Below are 6,370 nucleotides of genomic sequence, written 5' to 3' on the forward strand. Positions count from 1 at the left end.
GAAAACGGAAACAATATTTTTTTTTACTAGCAGTAAAATTATAATTAATATATAAATTGTTTCCAAAAATACACTCTAAAGTTTGAAAAGTAAAATGTTTTAATTTCAATGTCCTAAACTCTTTCGCCCATCTATAGCTCATTGACTATTCGCAGTGGGGCTGGCTTCTTTATTTTTCTTTTTTTAAATAAATACTATTCAATATTTAGATCCATAATTTTATAATTCCTTTTATTTATGACTTAACGTTTAAACTACCCACCCCAATTTTATCATTATCTAACTAATTTCACACCTCACTTCAAATATAAATTATTTATGTTGGCAAAAAAAATAAATTATTTGATAGAATAATACATTATTCTTTTATTATACTCATTCAGTTCTTATTATGACCTAATTGCTGAGTTGATGTTGATCTTATATGTAAGATCTATTTTATATGTTTATCAATTTTTTTTAAAATTAACCCCATTAGTATTCCATCAATAATAATCAAATAGGGAAGTGAGATAGGGAATAAAAGAAAAACCTTAGAGTGTTTTAGAAAAACATATTATATTAAGTAACTTAACTAGTATTTTTAATCTATTCAATTAGTTAATTAATTTTATATTAAGCGTCGGAGAAATATTCAATTTAAGCAGTATTAGACTCAATTAAGAATAACCCTTTTATTAATTGCTGGGGAAAAATTTAATTTGATTTCATGCACAAAAATTGCTGATATTTTAATTCAGGTTATTCTTATTAATAAGATTTGTAAACAAGGTTTTCCACCATGTTCTCATAGAAGTATTGTGATTGGCGCGAATCAGAAATCAATATCTCGCTATCTATAAAAGGCCCCGTGCTTTGTGTAACAATCCAAATCTGTTTATCATCCCTCCATCTGCCCGTCGTCTCTTCCTCTTCCTCTTCTTCTTCCTCTCTCGAACTAAAAGCACAAAATAGATTAAGCTGCCTTGCGGGGTGGATTGGAGCTCCAATAATCCAATCAAACAGTGAGGGCGGATTCATGGATATGGATATGGATGCTTCAGAAATCAGAGGACGAAGCTGCAAGCTCCAAAACGACGACGAATTGGACCTCCGCAGAGGCCCTTGGACCGTCGACGAAGACCTCACCCTCATCAATTACATTGCCACTCACGGCGAAGGTCGCTGGAACTCCCTCGCTCGATCCGCCGGTACCTAACTATCTCTGTCTCTCTCTCTCTCTCTCTCTAACATCAGCAAGTATGAGAATGATAGTGAGGATCTCATGTGTGATCTTTTCAATTTCTCAATCACATAAATATATATAACGAAGGCAGCAAATCGTCACCATGGATAACTTTCCCTCGGACGAAGAAAAGCTTCGGAAAGCGAACAATGCTCTTTCTTTTTTCCTCACTGATAGTTTTGTTCTTGTTTTCTTTTTGTTAACTTTACCAATCTGAGAAAATCACAAAGTGATCGATCTCCTTTTGCTTCACGATCTTCGCAGGCCTCAAACGAACTGGTAAGAGCTGCAGATTGAGGTGGCTCAACTATCTCCGGCCCGATGTCCGACGTGGAAACATCACCCTCGAAGAACAGTTCCTGATTCTCGATCTTCATTCTCGCTGGGGAACAGGTGATCCGCAGATTAGTATCTCTCTGAATCAATTATAGATACATGAGATTGTGTTTTAATATGGATGACATATACTAGTATATAATTATTCAAAATACCACATTATTTCCGATTCTTTTTTGTTTCAATGATCTGGATCCATTTCTGATGAAGCCTGTTCTCTGATGATCAGATGGTCAAAATTGCCCAGTATTTGCCGGGAAGGACTGACAACGAGATCAAGAACTACTGGAGAACACGAGTTCAAAAGCACGCCAAGCAGCTCAAATGTGACGTGAACAGCAAGCAATTCAAGGACACCATGCGTTTCCTCTGGATGCCCAGGCTCGTCGAGCGTATTCAAGCTTCCGCCGCCGCCGCCGCCGTCTCCGTTTCTCCGCCAGTATCTACCATCACCACCACCACACTCCTCCCAACGCCGCATACATTACAACAATTTCGAGTTTGGGGGAGCCTCTCAGGTCACCGGAAGTAACTACACGACAGAGAACAGCAGCGCGGCGGCTTCGTCAGAGTCGTTCGGGTCGACTCAGGTGTCGCCGATCTCGGACTTGACGGACTATTACTACGGTGGAGTTCCGGTCGGTAATAAGTGTAACCCTAATCCGGATTACTGCCAAACCGGGGATTTAAGTTACTCGGATGGCATCACCAACTTGGATATGCAAGCCGTGGAGGCAAACAACAGCAACCACCAGTATTGGGCTCAGAGCGGTGGAGGGGACACGTCGGACAATTTCTGGAATGTTGAAAACATGCTGTTTTTACAGCAACAGCTCAGTGACAATATGTAAAACGTGAAAACGGATTAACTCGCCGTTACGTTGCCGTAAACCAAGGCGGTGAATCTTTACTATTCATCCTCTTCACGCCTCATATATTCCTTCGTCCTGACTTGTCCTTATTCTTTTAGCAGACAATTTCAAAAGTTACCATGGAAAAAAAAAAAAGACTGTTACGCGATTATTCTGAAATACATGTTCTTAAGTAGGACAATAACAATTATAGTTAACTTGTGATTTTGGAGTGTGGTTTTTTTTCCTGTACAACTTAAGGTATTAATTCCAAGATCTTTGAAAATAATATTCCCAATTTGAGATTTATGATCAAACTGCAAGGATTTTTTATTTATTTGGTTTTTTAACTCATGCGGGAAAAAAAAATGGCTGAAAGAGTTTAACGGCCATGTGGATGGGTACAGGGAGAGGGAAGAAGATGAACAGGGTTACTTTTGTAATTTCGGAGAGATGGAAGGTGATAAAATTCATGTTGCTGTTATTGGACACATATATATGCTTCGGCTGTGAGACGAAGATGGGTCTACACTCTATACTGTTAGCCATTAGGCACTAGCTGTGGATTATGAGGGTCGGGAGCATCACCTGTAGGTTTAATTAATCGTCGATTAATGGTGTCGTACTTCTTCTATTTCTTTTATTTTTAGAGAGGGTGGGGATATTTGTAATTTCCACTTTCTTTAATATCGTTAAATAAAGAATTTTATCCCCGCCACTTACTGATTTGACGTACAGGAATAATAATTATCGGATGAAGACAATCAAACTTATTTCTTTGATAATTTTTGTAATATTCCAATTTCCAAGTGAGAGCAATGGGCAGTGGATATAGAGCGCTGGTTTAAAAAAAAAAGAAAAGCAGTGGATATAGAGCTAGGTAGGAAGCCAGGAAGTACCGTAAGGAGGCCTGTTGGGACGAACAATGGAGGAGAGATATTATGAAAAAGAAGAGTATCAGCGATGCCGCGCAACCCTCTTTTTTTTAATCATTTTGAAGTCCCAATTAAAACGGTTAAAATATGAGCCCATATGATAATAATCCCACTTTTGAAACATTGTCCGTGTGACACGAACCATGCCATTACAAGTCTTCCTTTACATCCCCAAGTGTTTCTAGATGCTTAATCAGTTGAGAATTTTACACTCAAATATATAAATATTAATTTTATTTACTTTTGTTAACATATAATTGTACAAATGGTGGCCAACAAAGGCATACAAATATATGTAAGTGACCAAAATGTACATATAAAATTAATTTCATTTGTGTTGCACATGACATACATAAAAATAAATTAAATTATCTATAATTCATGAACAAGAATAATACACATGTTACTATTTTTATATTAATAAAACTAGGAATTTGTTGCCTCCTTTGTGCGGTTCCATGGATCATCCCTAGTTTCCATTTTCCACCACTGCCTCAGGCGGGGCGCTATGATGTTGTCCGTACAACGGTAATTATTTTTTTTTAAAAAATGGGGAATTTTAAAAACTTTCCATGGATCCATAATTGTTCGGGTGGGGGGCAATAGCGTAATTGCAGGAGATGGTGGGATTCCATACTGGAGAAAGGGAGGCCGGGCCAAGAGGGCAAAGGCGGAACGAACGTGATGGAAATGGCGCACAACACAACAAATTGCTGCCTCGGAGAAATTGTATGGCGGCGCGGAATCTCTGTAGGCGCGTGTCTTTAAGACCCCACCCCCTACGTGGTCCAAGTCGGAGACTTGTTCACATGCTGCCACGTGTAACCCTCCCTCTCCTTAATTGAGCATGTTTAAAGAGCCACATTATTACATGTCTCCGTCTTGTCATTGATACTCCTCCAATTAAGTAATCACATTTGGGGTCCGATTTTTAATTCCACTGCAACATAAATAACGTGGCCGGCTCTCATGCTCCCCCCCCCCCCAATATAATATTTATATTTACTAAAGTTAAAAACATACCCCTTATTATAAGAGACAAATAACCGAAGTACGTTGATTAAAAAAACAGTTAAAATTAGTTAAGAACAATTAATATGTAAAAAGTATAATTTTTTTTCAAAAATGCCCTCATTAATAAGGAGAGAGAGTATGAGAGAGAACAATTAAATTATTAAAAGAAAGAGAAGTGGGAGGGAGAGAGAGTGTGAGTTGGAGATAATAAATATGGGTAAAATAGTAAATCAACACAAAAAAGTAGAGACAACTTGTAAGTGTCTCTTATATATAGGAACATACCATAAACATCAAATGCCTCTTATAATAAGGAACGGAGGGAGTATATAATTTCCTTTCATGTTTTAATTTTAATCCTTAATTATAATTAGCCTCAACTCCAATATCCATAATGTATGTACCTTCAAAATTCCACCATAAACCCTAATCATTGATCAAAGGTTATAATGATCGGTTGTTCATTTGCAACTTTTTTAATTTTGCTGCAAAATGTATCTTGTAAAGAACCAGTTGGCCAGATTAAAGGGATGCTAATTGATAATAAATCTGTCCTTCCACCTGTGCTATGTATCGTTGGTTGTCTAATTATTATCATGATGACTATAGTAACATCAAGTGAGACTGACATAATGGAGGTTAAAAAATAATTATTTAAACGTTAAAAAATTTCAATAGAAGTAATTATTAGATGTGTATAAATATGTTAAATCATTCTTTGATTAATGAACACATGCATATTCCCGTTTGTTTTTTTCTTGTGAGAGAGTGAATGTATATAAAAAAGAATTAAAAAATTAAATATTGCGGACTAGATGAAAATGAGGAGCATTGTTTTAGACTTTCTCGACTCTAATGAGCACCGGCCGCTGCAAACGTTGAAACAATAATAAAGCATCCGATGTCTACTCAAAAAAATAAATAAAGCATATGATGTCTACTCAAAAAAAAAAAAAAAAGCATATGGTGAGCTACAGAACTAGGCCACTACCACCTCCATCTCCACAAGCTTCAACAAATTTTTTTTTTATTATTGTTGTATTTCACTAAATTATTTCACACATATCATGATTTTCTTCAGGAAAATATATTTTCTTAAAATTTCTTTAAAATATCATTTTGATGATGATGATGGTTTTTCTTTTTTGATTTATAACCGTTTCCAACATTAGGTAATTGTATTCTCCGGCCAGGAAAAAAAAAAAGAAAAAGAAGATGATCGTATTAATTGAAGGAGGAAAAGGAAAGAAAATAACTAGCTTTTTTTTTGTCAAAGAAAATAACTAGCTTAAGTGTGAAGAAACGCGGGGAGACTAAGGCGGGGTCCACAGGTGAGTTCGCAATTAGTTACTGATAACTTGGACGGAAGGGCACCTTGTCCATTCTCGCGCCTTCAATGCCAAAACTACAAATGCTAATGACATCCAAAGTCAGTTACTTGAATGACTAACAAATTTTTGGCAGAGATGATCCTTCATTAGTAATCGGGAAAAGCTTCGACAAAAAATGAATTTTACACCATATTTTTATTTTTTAAAAGATAATTTTCTACATATTTCTTCATTCATGATGATGTGATCATAATAATTTGTGATTAGCAAATAAAGACAATGATACCAATAAGAGTTGCTTCAATCGCTAAGGAGTTGGCTCATAACCCATAAAATTATGAGTTTGAATCCTGTTGTCTATGTGAGAATCTTATTCGTAGAAAACCTGTAAATAACTTTACAAGCATTTTCTAAATTTGAAGGCATGTCTTGATCCTCGTGAGCTTCCAGGATCGAACTCACTTATTTTGCTTTTTGAAAAAAAAGAGGGTGGGATCACTGATTATATAGGGTGATGGCAAGAGTTGTTTTGTCCATTGATACAAACGATGTCTTATAATTAGGACAGGAGGTAGTACTACTCAAATATCAATGGACAAAACTCTACAAACGAGGTCTTATAATTAAGATCAGAGGTATTACTATGATATATCTATTCCATGCAAAATTAAACACATA

The 6,370-nt window shown here is 36.2% G+C and overlaps 1 pseudogene; it reads left to right on the plus strand.

Moving 5' to 3' along the window:
* Positions 1-882: 882 nt before the first annotated feature.
* LOC114718835 (transcription factor MYB108-like) lies at positions 883-2,592 on the plus strand (annotated as a pseudogene).
* Positions 2,593-6,370: the final 3,778 nt, after the last annotated feature.

Source organism: Neltuma alba, unplaced genomic scaffold, assembly GCF_004799145.2.
Source record: "Neltuma alba isolate B1F8T4 unplaced genomic scaffold, ASM479914v2 tig00011872_pilon, whole genome shotgun sequence".
NCBI lineage: Eukaryota > Viridiplantae > Streptophyta > Magnoliopsida > Fabales > Fabaceae > Neltuma > Neltuma alba.